General features: G+C 40.0%; 1 pseudogene; it reads right to left on the minus strand.

Moving 5' to 3' along the window:
* Positions 1-12,310: 12,310 nt before the first annotated feature.
* LOC127453384 (serine/threonine-protein kinase Nek11-like) overlaps positions 12,311-17,751 on the minus strand; it is a 58,353-nt pseudogene continuing 52,912 nt past the window's right edge.

A 17,751-nucleotide genomic window follows, 5' to 3' on the forward strand; every position in this document is an offset into this window, starting at 1 on the left:
TTATGTCTCATCACTGTCACGACTGCTATGTTGATCGGAACTGCACCCAAGAATTTCACACACCATTGCACTTGTGTATATGGCTGTGTGACAATAAAGTGATTTGATTTGATTTGATTTGATTTGATTTGATTTTGATGTTAATATATTGTCCAAAATTTTGGCTAACCGATTAAGTAAAGTTATGACATCTCTTGTACATATAGATCAGGTGGGGTTTATTTGGGCCGTAGCTCTTCTGATAACATTATGCGTCTCATCAATTTCATATGGTCAGTGGCGAATAATCAGACTCTGGTCGCTACCATCTCACTTGACACTGAAAAGGCGTTTGATATGGTAGAATGGGATTATCTTTTTAAAATTTTGGAAATGTACGGGTTCGGCAATACTTTTATTGGTTGGATTAATTTACTTTATAGACACCCAGTAGCGGCGCTACAAACAAATGGATTAATTTCAGATAATTTTACCCTGGATAGGGGCACCCGGCAGGGTTGCCCTCTTTCCCCCTTATTGTTCTGTCTTACCCTGGAACCATTAGCAGCCACGATAAGAAAGGAGGATGATTTTCCAGGGGTGATGGCAGGAGGTGTGGTGCATAAGCTTCTGCTTTATGCAGATGATATTTTATTTTTCGTTTCCAACCCTACTATGTCTATGCCTTGCCTCCATAGAATTATTCATTCTTTTTCTAAGTTCTCAGGATACAGAGTTAATTGGTCTAAATATGAAGCTTTGGCTCTGACAGCATACTGCCTGGTAATGGCTTTTCAGCCGGGCACCTTCCAGTGCCCAAACAGGGTATTAAGTATTTGGGTATTTTATTCCCAGCAAATTTGTGTGATTTAGAAGTTAAGTTACAAACCGTTATCTCACATTTGCACATGGTATGGACAAAAGTGTTCAGAGTGTTTAATTCGGACATTTATTTAAATGTTGCTTTGAGCATATGGCTGAACCCAAAGTTATGTATTAATAAGGCCCCTTTCTGCTAGACCGAGTGGATTGTGAGGGAGGTTATTACACTCGGTGACCTGTATGAGAGTGGAGTTTTGAGATCCTTTGAAAATTTGGTTCAAAATTTTGGGATTCCCATGGCCCCAGTTCTTTAGGTATTTACAGCTGCGCCACCTGCTTTGTACTATTTTTGGGAGTAGCATACACCCCCCCGCTCCCCATCCCCACCCCAAAGCGGCAGATACTTTGGTGATTTTTTGGTGGTGTGTTAAGATCCAAGAATTCTGGTTGAGGTTTCAGAGTTTTGTGTGTGATGTATTGGGCACTCAAATTTCATATTGTGCCAGACTCTGTATTTTAGGCGATGGGGCAGTCATTAGTATAGGGGATAAATACATAAGAAATTGGGTCCTAGCCAGTCTCATGATCGGTAAACAGATCATTCTGAGGGGATGGAAGTCGGCTGGTGCGCCCTCATTTCGGGAGTGGTGCACGGAGATGGGCAGGGTGGCAGCATTTGAGGAGATGTCAGATAGAAGGCTGGGCAACTTGGGGGTGTTTAATATGAAGTGGGGCAGCTACCTGACCTTTTTGGAAGGCTCTTGGGGAGGGGCAGTGGAGAGGGATTTATAGTTTATATGTGTGTGATATATATATATATATATATTTTTTTTATTATTATTATTATTTTTTTTTTTTTTACCACTGTGTGTGTAACTTGGCTTTGACCACAGGGATGTTTGTTGGGGGTCAGAGTGGGGTTGAAAGTTGATTCTGTGCATATATTGTTTGCTTTTCTGTTTAATTTGTCAGAATCAATAAAAAGTGTTAATCGGAAAAAAGAATGTGAAATGTCAGAATAATAGTAGAGAGAATTATTTCTTTTCAGATTTGATTTCTTTCATCACATTCCCAGTGGGTCAGAAGTTTACATACAATTTGTTAGTATTTGGTAGCATCATATGGGTGAGTAAATTATGACAGAATTTTCATTTTTGGGGGAACGATCCCTTTAAGCCTAGAGGCTAGCGGTTAAAATTTGGGTAGCCTTCAACAAGCTTCTCACAATAAGTTGCTGGAATTTTGGCCCATTCCTCCAGACAGAACTGGTGTAACTGAGTCAGGTTTGTAGGCCTCCTTGCTTACACACACTTTTTCAGTTCTGCCCACACATTTTCTGTCGAATTGATGTCAGGGCTTTGTGATGGCCACTCCAATGCCTTGACATTGTTGTCCTTAAGCCATTTTGCCACAACTCTGGATATATGCTTGGGGTCATTGTCCATTTGGAAGACCCATTTGTAACCAAGCTTTAACTTTCTGGCTGATGCCTTGAGATGTTGCTTCAATACATCCACATAATTTTCCTTCCTCATGATGCCATCTATTTTGTGAAGTGCACCAGTCCCTCCTGCAGCAAAGCACCCCCGTGCTTCACGGTTGGGATGGTGTTCTTCGGCTTGCAATCTTTGTCCCCATGTGCACTTGCAAACTGTAGTCTGGCTTTTTTAAAACTGTTTTGGAGCATTGGCTTCTTCCTTGCTGAGCAGCCTTTCAGGTTATGTTGATATAGGACTTTGTAAAAGGGTTAAAATGGGAAAAGAGGAGGTGGGAACCAGACGAACCATCAAAGTAATGTTTAATGTAAAATTAAAACATAAGACAAAACACAAATGCACACATGGCAGCTGCATGTGGCTCTCTCTCTCCTGAACTGCCACATCCGGCTGTCTTTATCCCTCTCCTTGGCTGATTAGCCCAATTGGGGGCCGGGCGTGCGTAGTCATGGCCCGGCCCCGCCCTCCTCGTCGTCACAGACTTGTTTTACTGTTAATATAGATACTGTCTACCCGTTTCCTCCAGCATCTTCACAAGGTCCTTTGAAGTTGTTCTGGGATTGATCTGCACTTTTCACACCAAATTACATTCATCTCTAGGAGACAGAATGCGTCTCCTTCCTGAGCGGTATGATGGCTGCATTTCCCATGGTGTTTATACTTGCATACTATTGTTTGTACAGATAAACGTGGTACCTTCAGGCATTTGGAAATTGCTCCCAAGGATGAACCAGGCTTGTGGAGGTCCACAATTGTTTTTCTGAGGTCTTGGTTGATTTCTTTTTATTTTTCCATGATATCAAGCAAAGAGGCACTGAGTTTGAAGGTAGGCCTAGGTGTACATCCACAGGTACACCTCCAATTCAGTGCACCTCCTATCAGAAACTAACTGGCTAATTGTCAAAAGGCTTGACTTCATTTTCTGGAAGTTTCCAAGCTGCTTAAAGGCACAGTTAACTTAGTGTATGTAAACTTCTGACCCACTGGAATTGTGAAACAATCTGTCTATAAACAATTGTTGGAAAAATTACTTGTGTCATGCACAAAATAGATGTCCTTAATGACTTGCCAAAACTATAGTTTGCTAATATGAAATTTGTGGAGTGGTTAAAAAATGAGGTTTAATGACTTTTGAAGTCAGAAGTTTACATACAGGTTGAAGTTAAATATGAAATATGACAAATAATCATCATAGCCCGAAAACAGACAATTAATCATCATAATCGCAATTATTTGTTTGACAGTTAATCGTCAGACAAATTTCATAATCGTGACAGCCCTAACAATAGAAAACTGAAAACGTTTTTAAAATGTAAAACAGATTAGTGTGGACATGGCCCGAGGCTGAGACTAGTAAACTAGTGAACAAAAAATAAAGTAATACATGATCAGCTGGTGATGAGAAAGCATTTTTTTAACTTAATATATTGTCAACATTAGGATGGGTTTTTTCTTACATTTACCTGTTTAATGAATATCTACAAAAATATAAACAGAAAAATTACAGAAAGTATAAAAGAGGTCTAAAGCAGATGTACTTATTAGCTGAAATCTTACCATAGCTTATACCTAATGAGGATTACTTAACAAAGCCTGAAAAAATATATAAAAAAACAACAAAAAGTGTGAGAAGTTTTCTATAGAAGTACAAAATCCTTGCTGTTAGTTATCTTTCAAATTAGTCATTTGAATCATCAACAAAAAATAACAAACAAAAAATTGTTTCAAATACGTTCTGATCTTGCAGCTCAATCAGGCTTGCCTCAATTAAAACACCAAACTCCAGTGGTTGGGGAAACTGGGTCAGCTTAAAGAATTGTCTGTGTTAGATTGGAACTGTCACAAGCTCTACACCACCAAGATATCAATTAATTTATCCAATGGCAGCCAGAGCCCTGCTGTGCTGCATACTAATACAGCCCACAGAGGCAGAGACCCCAGACTTCCCAGGGCATGGATATCACTGAGGAGCTGAAAACGCTGCTGGAGCCAGCAGTAATTTATGCTGAGCTACATTCACTGTCCAAGTGTGTATTTGATTGCAGTATCTAAAGGCAGATTCTCCTTAGAGATTTTAAGTAGAGAATCTCTTATTCAAAACCTGATCTTTAATCGGGTCCCGACACCTGCGCATAGCAGGATTTCTTCTGAAGTCATCAACCAAAAACTCAGGAAAGTACTACAACTCATACAAGTAATTATAATTAAATCTCACTGGCAAAAACTGACAGCTTAAACCTAATGTTATAGGGTTTGGCAATGCAACACTAGGTCCTGAGCAAGTATGGGTTACGATGGTCAAATAGTTGTAGCAGTCTAACAACCGACTATTTCAGTATTTTTTAATTCTGATCCTGAAGTATCCACAGCAATGCATATTTTGAAGTTGAAATAGTTGAATCAGGAGTGTTAGATAAAGGTGACAGGCAAAATGAGTTGTTAGGTCCACTAGTTTACTTAGAATTTGTCTTATATTTTTTACATATTTAGTTTAGATTGCACAGTACAATTCTAGGACAGTTGCATCTTTAAATCCATCCCCTAATCACAGCAACACATCCTGATGTCTTTGGCAGTTGTGTCATGCCTCACACTGTTTTTTAAGCATTCCGCCACAAGTGTTGGATATTTAAGATGCCGTGTCAAGTTATAAATAGTCCAGAAAAATGTCTTGATACCCATGCATTCTGTTCCATTCCATTGCACTCTGTCTAGCTGTGTTTGAATGCATGAATGTGTCAAGTAAACACCTCCTTAGAAACAGGTATGGTCGGGTAGGCTTCCTTAAGACCAATAAGTCAACTACCGGTTTTTGTACCCCTGCTGAATAAGCTGGTCTGTTTTGCTGGGTTTTTTTTTTTAGACCAGCTAAGCTACTAGTAAAACCATCTTAACACCAGCTTGGCAAGGCTGGGAGACCAGGGGCAGGTTGCATAAAACTGTTTTAGACTAGTCTTACTAGTTAGTCATCTAAAATGTTGGTCTTAATTTTTTCAGTCAGTTGCATAAAAACTTAGATCGGTCTAATTTAAGACCAAAATGTAAGACAGCACACCCCTAGGCTAACTTTTGTTTACATTCCATGTTGCCAAAGAAAATAACTTTCAGCTGAGCCAGTGGGGGCTTCAGTTGAGGGTTGAAAGGGGCTTCAGTTGAGACTTTGTAGAAGACTTCAACGATGGTTACGAAATGTCGTGTTTTTTATTATTTGGGTTAAAATCACTAAGTTTGTCCATTAGAATCTATTTTGAAGCACTGTAGTCTTCTAATAAGCAAATATTTTCAGTGAATGGAAACTGTACTTAGCGTCCACTGTCAGCCATTTTTTTTTCAAGCTGTTCAGTGTCTTACTTTGCCCACAATACAATGCAAATTAGATTGTCTTACTAAAGACAACTGTAAGCTTGTTTTATGCAACAGACTTTCTATGGCGTCTTAAGACTGCGTCTAACAATTAGTTTGACTAGCTAAAGTTAATGGCTATGTTTACGCAACCGGCCACAGTTAAACCAGCTAAGACCTGAAAACCACCTTAGGCTGGCTTTAAAGTTTTTTTTGTTTTTTTTTCTCAGCAGGGTCAAACCACTGACTAGTTGATTTCCCTAATTCTGTGATAGTTAATGTGCATCTCAACTTTGCTAAAAGTTTTTTTTAACTTCTTAATTGATACCTGTCATCCACCTCAGCACATAGGAAAATGCAATCAGCAGCCATTCTCTTTCGGGGCCCAGGGGCTAAAGCCTTCCGCTGTATCTGTCTCCTCCATCCATGAGAAGATGTTTCTCTGCATTGGCTCCTGCTGATATCTGATCAAGGGTCAGAGGAGCCAATTGCAGCAGGGGGCAAAAAGGTGCTTATTATCTTCATGCCTAATTATGTCTCAGCTTTTTGCTGAGTCGAACATTTGCATGCTTTAGAATAGTCTTCAGTTTGGGCTTGAGACATCCCTAAGTCATCATTGTAATTCTGAGGTCAATACAGCACTCTGTGCAAACATAGGGGTGTTGACAGATTTGCAACAATTATAGATCACAAAATCCAATCGTTATATGCCTTCAAGCAGTTTCTTGTTCAGAGTTGCATGTTGTAGATCAGTGAACATACATGTATGTGGATGATAGGTACAATAACTATACAATAATAACGATCTGTAGCCATATAACACAGACAACTAATCTGAATCTAGAATTCCTGTTGACAAAATTCCATAAGTTGTCATGGACAGCTGGTTTTCTGTCCAGTTTTGTTAGTGGCTTTATGATTGCTCGACTGTTATTCCAATACAAATGAAAGGAACCAAAGGCCAAGTAATAAATTGTTTCTCTAGAGCTGTTCCTTGCTGGTTCTGTCCTCTGGGTCACAATCTATCATTCTGACCGCTAGCCTCTAGGCTTAAAGGGATCGTTCCCTCAAAAATGAAAATTCTGTCATATTTACTCACACATATGATGTTCCAAACCTGTACAACTTTCTTTTATGGAGATGTTAGGCAGAATGTTAGCCTGAGTCACCATTAACTTTCATTGTATGGATAAAATGAAAGTGAATACAGAGTCCCATTAGGTATACTATGCTATACTATACAGTATACTATAATATACAGTACAGTACTATATTGCCTTATACTGTACTATACTGTATCATACTATAGCCTACTATAGTGTAATGGTCTATACTATTGACCTGTTTTACTGATGTAACTTTTTCCTCTCAGCCGCCATATTTGTGACTATCAGTGGGAGGAAGCAATGGTGGTGAATGGAAAAACACCCGTGGAATGATATCAAGATGAAAAAAAAAAAGGTTTTTATCCATGCCAAGTTCCAGGAAAGGTGTATACAGGTCTAAGGTCAGCACACATATTGCCAAATATGACTTTCGCAGACATTTAAATATATTTTATCCACAATTCATCTCCATACACCAGCAAGTCTGATGTGTGACTGGCGAGTACACTACTGTAAACATCTCTATTTTAGAAATGACAAATATTTTTGTGTTGTTTTCTAGTCTGGTTTGGTCAAAATATTACAAAACGTCATACAGACGATGACACCCGCTTTTTACTCATACAGAATACACAGAAAGCAACTGGCGCATGTACATTAGTGTATATGACTACTATGTTTACATTGTAGTCTCGTGGTGTGCATAAAGTCTTTGCTTCATGTGTTGTTTATTGACTAACATACTGTATGTATATACACATTAAACATATTCTAGGCTATATATTGACATTATAGTGCTTTTTAATTGGTTACAATGTGTTACAATTAGGACATACCTTTATACAGTCTGGATGTTATAAATTCAACATAGTGCTGTTGTGCATTTCCAGTTGAATTTTATCTAAATTGATTGTTGTAAAAAAAAAAAAAAAAAAAAAATGTATACGTGTACGGGAGATAACTGTCATGTCTGAATAAATGAGCAAAAACCAAGAAGTGTTTTATCCCTGCTCTCCCCCTTCATCACTGCTTGACTTTGGTGAAATTAAGCTTGAAAGATATAACAATTTTGGCTCTGGTAAGTAAACAGCAATGTCAATTTTTCAAGATTTATAAATAGAAACAAAAATTGTGCCGGCTTTTGTCACATGCCACAGTGCAGCACACTGAAGTTATATGTAATGTTGGTCACAGACATGACAACTGTATCAAAATTTTTTTTTTTTTTTTTTTTTTTTAATTGATACCTGTCATCCACATCACCAGATTGGTAAATGCAATCAGCACCCATTCTCTTTTGGGGACTGGGGCAAAATCAATACTACACTATATCTTTAAAAAAAAAAGATATTTGGTAATTTTATCAAACACAGTGGGCTCTATTTTCGTGAGAGCACAAAGTGCAGCGCTATGCGCTATGACCGTGCGCAGTGTCAATTATCGGGAGAGTGCTAATTCTAAGCATAATTTTCATGCCAGCGCAAAGCGCAAATGGGCGTGGGTGGAAGTTTTTGCGCTATTGTGGGTGTAGGCGTGCAAACTGTGGGTGTATTGTTTATAAATGAGGTGGCTCAAAGTGCAGTTTCCTATTTTCCTGAGAAATAGCTTGTTGCGCTAAGATGTTTCAATACCACCTCTTAACTAAGTGCAAAGTTCAAATTCAGTTCCTGCATTTGCAGTTTGGAGATTCCACCAGCAGGTGGTAATATGTCCAAATTCTGAAAGTACAGAACATCAAATAATGTCCATGACAATCTAAATTTTTCAGGGGTAATTGCTTGAGATTTGTATATAATTTTTATTGATATGTTTATATGTATTATTTTTATTGTATATTTACAATTGTATTTATGATTTAATTTGTAGCCTACTAGTAATTTTCCACCTGTTGTTGAGATTGATTTTTAAGGCACTGCAAAAGAGGCCGGTAGAGACAAATGTTAGGATTGGGTAAGATTTTTGTACCACATTGTTATTTTGATTATATTTTCATTTCGATTGAAGTGTATATTGAATTTAGAAATATTTTTGGTTTATTTTTTTCCATGTTTGAATACATGAATAATATTTTTTTAAATCAAAATCGACCGGCAAAAGTGAAGTACGTGCCGATACAATCACTGTTAATACTAGTCATGATTTATGTGTCAGTAGATGAAAATGATTAATAATACTTACATTCCCTATAATTTAACTGAGCGTACATCCAGGGCAGCATTAACACACAGGCTTACCGGGGTTTAAGCCCCGTGAAGGGGGGGGAGGAATTCTCCCCTGTTGACGTTCTCGGGAGGGCACGTATTTAAACATATTCAGCGGGAGAAGCTGATGTAAACACGGAGAGGGTGCTATGGTGCACAACGCTAAACCCATCCGTTTAGTGCATGGTCATCGAATGATAACGTTCCGCAACACCCCTCGCTGGTGCTTGACAGGGTATGGACTATAATAGGAAGCAGATTGTGGAAATCCCTGAGAAAAACCTCAGAATTCAATTGCACTTAATCCAGCCCGTTTGCGCTTTGCACGAGCGATTTCGCTAAACCTACTTGCGCCTAGACTTAGCGTATGCTTGCACGAAAATAACAAAATTTCATGGCCATGCCCACTGACTTTGCGCTTATGACTTATGGCATAGCGCTGCGCTTAATGCTAGCACTCTTGTCTGAAGACATCTCAAAGTGTAAAAATATTTTCTCTTGACCAGTAAATTAAGGGCCTGAGAGAAAATGCAAATTAATTGACATTGCAACAGAGGAAAACAATAAATAATATTATAACTCACTATTTCTCTATTGGTCAATGACTGCATTTTTTAAACATCACTTTTTTTTTAATGGTTTGACTGGAGGAAGCATCAGCAGCGAATCCTTCATGGTGTCTATCATTGTGACACTCTCGCCCGAAGACAAATCAGTCAAGCAGAAGCAGATAATACAGTCATGATGATGAGAGTGTTGATAGGGCCATAGGATCACCTGCATAAAAACAATGAATTCTGAGCTATCATAACACTATGAACCTTTACAGGACTTCTGCTGTGTGGCTGAGGACTGTGTAAACACAGTGGGGTATGTGAAATCTGTAGAAAAGTTTAAACTGTAGGAGGATGTGTCTCAGTGCGTACCTAATACTGGATGGCAAACTGGAATGCCATTAAAAATGAAAATAAAATGAGTTAACAAGCACAGCATGATTTTCTCTGCTGTTCAACAGCAGTATAAACAAAGCTATTAAACTCCTAAAATGCGAACTCCTAAGTTCTGCTCACCATAACATTTTATTTCAATGCTTTCATTCATTTTCATTTCTTCACTTCACACACACACACAAAACACATAAAAATGAATTGCTGTCACTTATATCATGGTGTATTTGTAAGTTTACCACCTGCTTTCAACAGGCGGTAATAGCGTGCAATAATTATGCAAGGAAAAGGTTTTCGTGCTAAAGTAGAGCTCACAAAAGTGGCGCAATGCCACAGGATGCCTTGAAAGTTCATTTTAACTGTGTGATGAGGATTACTGAAATGCAATCCTTTACTGTAGCAAACAGCTCTTTGTCAAAACACATACTTTTATCTGATTATATCAGTGACAACATTGTAAAGAACAGTCCACCTTGCAAGTGAAAAAATGTGTTCTGTTCAAATGTCGAGATTATTAAAGCCACCTCTCCAGCAGAATCTGGACTATCTTTAAAGTGGGAAAACAATATTCTTACCATGTCATGGAAATGTCAATAGTTTGTAATGAATGGCTGGGCTTTCTTCAGTGATAAGAGCAGAACAATGGAGGAGGCTGCCTGCATTGGTATCGGAGAATGAGCCTCAGTGCTTCAGTGTCCTCTGCTATTGGTCTTATACTGTTGTGTTGTGTTTTGCCCTGCTTCGCTAACTTCTGGAGGTGTGAGAAATCAACCCATTTTATTCTGTGAACAGGCACTAAATAAACCAGTCGATTAATAACTGTTATCACAAAATGGTAAAAAGCAGGGGTAGATGGTGATTTTTTTTTATTATTAATATTTCAGTACAATGGCAATTCTGTCAAACCTGAAAGCATCAAAAGAATAGCAATAGCTATACCGATGAAACCCGTCCGGCCTATAGACTTGTGCAGACACAGAAATAGTGTCTGTTTTAGAAGTACACATCTGGTACGTAGTCAAAAGCCACCAGACAGCATCCATCTCATGAACAGTTAAATTGTCCCACTGAGCAATAACTATGTGCAATACACAGTTTAGTCTTTTTTTATATTTATCCAACACATCCAACCTTTTCTGCCATTTCATTCCTCTGGGAAAAAATAAAATAAAAAAAACTTTTGCACTGTACATAACAGATTTGTATTAGATTGCACTACGTATGTGTATAACTATTTTGTATTATTATCTATGTCTTGCTGCTGTTTTTGTATTGTTGTACACTGGAAGCTCCTGTCATCAAGACAAATTTCTTGTATGTGTAATCATACTTGGCAATAAAGCTGATTCTGATTACATCACACAAGTGTCAAGTCAAAAGAAAACATCCACATAGTATTTAGATTAGATTTTGTGCCCAGGACAGGGTAGGGTTGAGAACCTGTTCTTATTTAGAACCAGCATTTTTTTTTTTTTTTTAGATACAGGAACCGAATGATGTTCAGTACTTTCGCTTCTGTTAACGGTTCTTGAACACGCATTATTCTGCAGATGCGAATGGAACATAGCACTAAAATACTCATTGTTGACATTGTTACCAGCACTTGACGAAGACCTTAGTGGTCGAAACGTTGCGGTTTCATTTATTAAAATGCATGGGAGCATATGCAGCAGTGTGCCGGTTTTCTTTTTTACTATGAATTGTTTCCAGCGCTACCATTCAGCGGCACTGCAACACAGTTACTATATTAGCAACGCAAAACATACAGCGCGACCAGTGTAGTCCGAGTCCCAAACACATCTCTTTTGAGTCTGTTCGTTTGAATTTGCACAGCAAAATATGCAGCACTACCTCCCGAACAAATGACTCTATCAAGTTAATATTGTACTGAACCGCAAGTCATTCTTTTTGCCATTACTGTGTTACGTGTACTTGAGGCTGGTGAGACTTAAAGGAATATTCCGGGTTCAGTTCAAGTTAAACTCAATCGAGAGCATGTGTGGTATAATGTTGATAACCCCACACACACACACACACACAAAAAGGGTTACAGTGACACTGGCAGTAAATGAGGCCAATGTTTGGAGGGTTAAAAAGACAGAAATGTGAAGCTTATAGTTTTATAAAAGCACTTACATTACTTTGTCTGTTAAAACTCATGTATTATTTGAGCTGTAAAGTTGATCAAAAATCTTCATTTTTATGGTCCTTTTAGGGTTTGACATTACATCATCATGGAAACAAAGTTGTGGTAATCAATATTATGCCACAAATGCTGTAAATTGAGCTTGTTTTGAAACTGGAATATTCCTTTAAATGAGTGTAATTACTGGATGGTTGTTGATATGACAATGTGTTATTAAAGATACACATTGAGTGTGGTAATTAGTGACTTTATGTAAAAAGAATCAAATATCTTAATCTGTGTAAACACAAATTCATGCCGGAATCTTTCAGAGGATTCAGAACTGGAACCAGAATCTTTGAATTTCTTACAATTCACATCCCTAGGACAGGCACTACTTCTAATTATGCTTAATGATCAAATCAGACAGAACTTCTAAATATCATTCCTGAGATGTTTTATTAGCTGAATATTATTAAGTGAAGAGAAATTATAAGAGGTATGGAGCTGTATAATGCTTAACTTACCATATGACATGATCACGTCAAATATACAGTATTTTAATGCATTTTTTGTTGATCTTGTTGAGATGGTTTTCTCACATTATATTAGCTATAGGCAGATCTTAAATGTACATAAATTACAAAATTATCTATTTGGGCCTGGATACATAATATGTGAAAGTGTGTGTGTTAATTTTTTATCTTACAGCATTTTTCCTGTGCAGCCTGTAACAAATTTTCTCAATAAAGTAGTTGATCTACTTCAAAGCAATCACTGGGCTTCTCCACCATCCTGCTCAGAGCCTGTCTGATGTTCTCCTCATTCTCCTGTCTCTCTCTGGCCTGCTTCAGGTAGTCATAAACCTTCAGGAACACCTCTCCCAGCCTTCGACACACTGACCTAAAACACAATTGAGTTTGGTTTGATTCAATTCCATTCTTGCATTAGTCAGACACTTATCTACTGTACATTGCCTTTAAGCTATAAATATTAGCAATGCATGTGTTCCCGGCGTGCTCTGCCAGTTGAGCTTGAGGAAACCATAAAATAAAGTTTTAGTTGTATCAGACTTTTCACAAATGCAAATTGTTCCAAAGCTGCTTTCAATCAATACCACCTTAACCCCCCAGTGGAGTAAGCCAAAGGCAACAGTGGCAAGAAAAAAAAAAAAAGGGACACCCACACCTCTAAGATAGGGCAAGGAAGAAAACTTGGGAGGACCTGAGATTCTATATTTAAGCATTTAAAACAATTTAGACTTACATATACAAGCACATATGCAGGGTTTTGCACATTCCCTACTTTACAAGTAAATACTAGTGAACCGAGAGCACTTCAATGAAGAACAAAGACTTGCTTGAATAAATACTAATTAAATTAGCAGTGGTTTCCAGTGAATGACAACTCAAATGTGTGCAAAAAGAACTTTAAAAAAAAAAAGAAGAGTCTGAGATCTGGAGTTCCTGTACTACATGTATCCTATAGCCTTCAGTCTCTCAATACCATGGGAGAAGTGGAAGTGTCCAAGCGGGATGTCTTGCAAAAAACACCCTCCTGACAGGTGTTGGATATGTGGGAAGTCACCGTGAATCACTTCCCCCCTCTCAATATCAGTGTGATCTTTGCTGGCACCTCTGGACCCCTTAGCCAAAAGGAAAGCAGACTCTCACACACGGTGAAATACATCAGTTTGCAGACCTAATATAGAAGGAAATGTCTTTTTCCTAAACAAACTAAGCTAAAAACAGATACTGTATATGTGTGAATCTGATTAAACATGCCTGGGTTGTATTTTACCCCCAAGTCAAAACAAAAACAAAGCATGTACATTTCACAGTCAGAACCCATTTTCAAAGCCTATTTTTTTTTTTGGTACATTAAGATTTTTGCTTTGTTACGTTATTTTCATAACAATTCAGCACATCCCCCTTTCGACCTAATTTTCATTACTATAATACACTTGTTTTATGTTAGAGTTTGTTTGTAATTCTCAATGATGATTCTCACTACTGTAAAGGAAAATATTCTGTGCATAATCAGTACGAATACTACCATGATGTAGCGAGGATGCCGAGGCAGGTGTTTTAAGATCCATGTGCAGTTTTAACAGTATAAATAGTAAAACAATGTAGCAAAATAAGGAAAAACAGAGGCAGGCAATAGTAAACAAAAAGGCAGGCAAGGGTTCGGTACACAGGCGAACAGTCCAGAAAGGCAAACTAAGTAAATCCGATTGGCAGAGGGGTAAACAAAAGGCAGGCAATACATCCACAAAACTCACAAGCAGGCTGGGAAATACGAGGAACAGGCAGGAGTCAAAACACAGGGAAAACGGGATAGGTAAATAATGCTCAGAAAATGTTGACAAGGCAAACAAGACGTCGCACTGAATGCGAGAAAACAGGGAACTTAGAGTTAATGTGAAACAGATGTGAGAGTAATCAGTCTGAGCGGAGGATTATGAGAAATGTAGTTCGTGAGATGACGACCTCTGGCGGCATACAGGAGAGGTAGCAGGCGCCGCAGGTGTAACAGAGTCCCCCCCTCCGCGAATGGCTCCTGATCCGAGGAGGTTGTCTGCATCGGAGTCTACCTCGACCTCTGGGAGCAGGACGATTAGGGAAATTGTGGTGGAATTCAGCGATGAGAGCCGGGTCTAGATTGTCCTCCGAATTAGTCCAGGAACACTCTTCAGGGCCGTAGCCCTCCCACTCTACCAAGTATTGAAGCGTCCGACCCCAGCCTCGAGAGTCCAGGAGCTTGTGTACCCAAAAGGCTTCCTCTCAAATCAATGAGAAATGGAAGGGGTCTCTGGGGTTCTTGAGGGCCCTCCTCTCTCGGAGGCACCACGGTTTAAACAGGGAAACATGAAAGGTGGGGGAAACATGGTAATTAGCAGGGAGCTGAAGTTTGAATTATACAGGATTGATTTGACGAAGAATTTTGAAAGGGCCAACATACCTGTGACTTGATTTCTTGCTTGGGAGTCGCAGACGAAGATTGAGTGGATATCCGAACCTATTGTCCAGGAGCATAGTTGGGGCCAGGGTGCTGATGGAGATCGGCCAGTTCACGCCATCGGCGAATGGCATGCTGTAAGTGGATGCGAGCTTGATCCCAGATAGCCTCGCTGCACTTCCAGCCGTCGACTGCAGGTACGTCGGACGGCTCCCTGGACCAGGGAAAGAGTGGGGGTTGAAAACCTAGGATGCACTTGAAAAGGTGTGGTTCCAGTAGCCGGTTTGAACAATGAGTTGAGCATATTCAGCCCATGGCAAGAAACGGCTCCAGTCATGCTGGTTGACTTGACAGTAGGCCCGGAAGAATTTACCAAGATCCTGGTTTAGATGTTCAGCTTGACCATTAGATTGAGGATGGTAACCAGAAGTTAGACTCACATTAACATTGAGCAATTTGAAGAATGCAGACCAGACTCCGGAGGTAAACTGGGGGCCGTGGTCAGAGACAATGTCTTCTGCTCTTATGGCATACCCGAAGACATACAGAAACAGGTTCTCAGCACATTCCATGGACGAGGGGAGTTTGGGCAGAGGGATGAATCTGCAGGCCTTAGAGAAACGGTCGACCACTGTTAAGATTGTAGTGAAACCCTGAGAGACTGGTAGATCCATGACAAAGTCCACTGTGATATGGGACCAAGGACGTCGAGTGGCAGGTAGAGGCTGAAGGAGACCAGACGGAAACTGTCGAATAGACTTAGGCGGCACACACATTGCAGTTTTTTTTTTTTTTTTTTACATAAGTGACCTCAGTAGCTAGGTTCTCGCACCAAAACCGGTTTTGCACTAAACTGCAAGTAGCTTGAGCACCTGGATGTCCTGAGCAGGCCGAGTCATGAACCCACTGAAGAACTGTTGTGCAAGGCACTGGGAACAAAGACCTTATCTGGAGGGCAGTCAATGGGAGTGGGTTTTTGATTCTGAGCTTGGGTGATGTCTGCCATTATGTCCCATTGTACGGGAGTGACAGGGGGTAGGTGGGATAATGCAAGTCACAGGGTTGTCAGTAGTGGACCCATAAATACGGGACAGGGCGTCGGCTTTGGTGTTCTTGGAGCCAGGTCGAAAAGTGATTGAAGTCGAACCTGGAGAAGAATAGGGACCATCGAGCCTAATGAAGATTTAAGCACTTAGCAGACTGAATTTATTCTAGGTTGCAATGATCCGTGATTACCAGAAAAGGATGACGAGCTCCCTCAAGCCAATGTCTCAACTCCTCGAAAGCCACCCGAGAACTCTTAGCCATGAAGCTGCCGACATCATAGTTTCTCTCAGCAGCAGATAACTTTCGTGAGCAGAAGGCACAGGGATGGAGTTTGGCAGGAGATCCTTGTCGTTGGGAGAGTAAATCACACCAACTCCTGAATCAGAGCCATCCACTTCCAGAATGAAGGGTTGAGTGGGGTCTGGATGAAGAATGGGGGCTGTAGTGAAGCAACGTTTGAGGTCATTGAAAGCTTGAGCATGAGGTGTCCAGTTAAGTTTCTGGGTTTTACCACAGAGCAGTGAGGTGAGTGGGGCAGCCACTGAGCTGAAACCTCAGATGAACTGTCTGTAGAAATTAGCAAAACCAAGGAAGCACTGTAGTTCTTTGACAGACACTGGTAGTGCCACTGCAGCACAGCTTTCACCTTGGAAGAGTTGATGGTGACCCCTTTGGGGGAAAGAGGACATACCCCAGAAAAAAATAAATAAGTCGACTGGTGAATCTCACATTTCTCCATCTTGGCGTATAGTTGATGTAAGAATGAGGTGGTTGAGCACCACTCTGATGTGTTGAATGTGCTCATCAAGGGAAAAGTATATCAGAATGTCATTGATGTAGACTATAACATTTACTAATAATATCACGAAATGTCAATTCACAAAGGCTTGGAAGACAGATGGACTGTTGGGAAGACCGGAAGGCATTATCTGGTATTCGTAGTGGCCAGTGTGTGTAGAAAAGGCTGTCTTCCATTCAACCCCCTCCTGGGTGGGGATTAAATTTTAGGCGTTACGAAGATCCAGTTTGGTATAGATCTTGGCGTCTCATAACTGCTCTAACACTGCGGGTACCAGAGGGATGGGATAGCGATACTTGGTGACTGTTCAGGCCTCGGTTGTCAATGCATGGACAAAGACCCCCGTCCTGCTTACCTACGAAGAAATCAGAGGCAGGAGAAGTGGATGGTCGAATGCATCCTTTTTCCAGGGATTCCGAAATTCACAATCACAGGAACGGTGAGGAAGTGGTGTAGCCTTAGCTTTGCTGAATGCCTCCTGGAGATCCAAATAACAACGTGGTAGGATTGAAATCTCCTTTTCGGGAGGATAGTCGTGGTGCTTACAGGAGGGAGAGAGATGGTTCAGGAAGGTTGAGGCAAGACTGGAAACAGGAAGCACTCCAACGAATGATTTGTCCATCTCTCCAGGAGATCTCAGGGTTGTGAAGTCTCAGCCATGGCAGGCTGAGAACAATCTAGTTCTTAGGAGAGAAACTAGGAACTGAATTTCCTCATGATGAAACAGTCCAACTTGAAGACATATGGGTTGGTTGATATGTTGAATCTTGCCAGATCCCAGGGGTTGTCCATCTAGTGCTAAGACATGTAAAGGAGGGACACAAGGCATATTTAGATTTGTGGCGAGAGCCAGGTCAATGAAGTTACTTGCAGCCCCTGAATCTAAAATGGCAGACAATTTATGTTCACAGTTTTGAACATACAAC

The sequence above is a fragment of the Myxocyprinus asiaticus genome, chromosome 15, assembly GCF_019703515.2.
Source record: "Myxocyprinus asiaticus isolate MX2 ecotype Aquarium Trade chromosome 15, UBuf_Myxa_2, whole genome shotgun sequence".
Lineage (NCBI taxonomy): Eukaryota > Metazoa > Chordata > Actinopteri > Cypriniformes > Catostomidae > Myxocyprinus > Myxocyprinus asiaticus.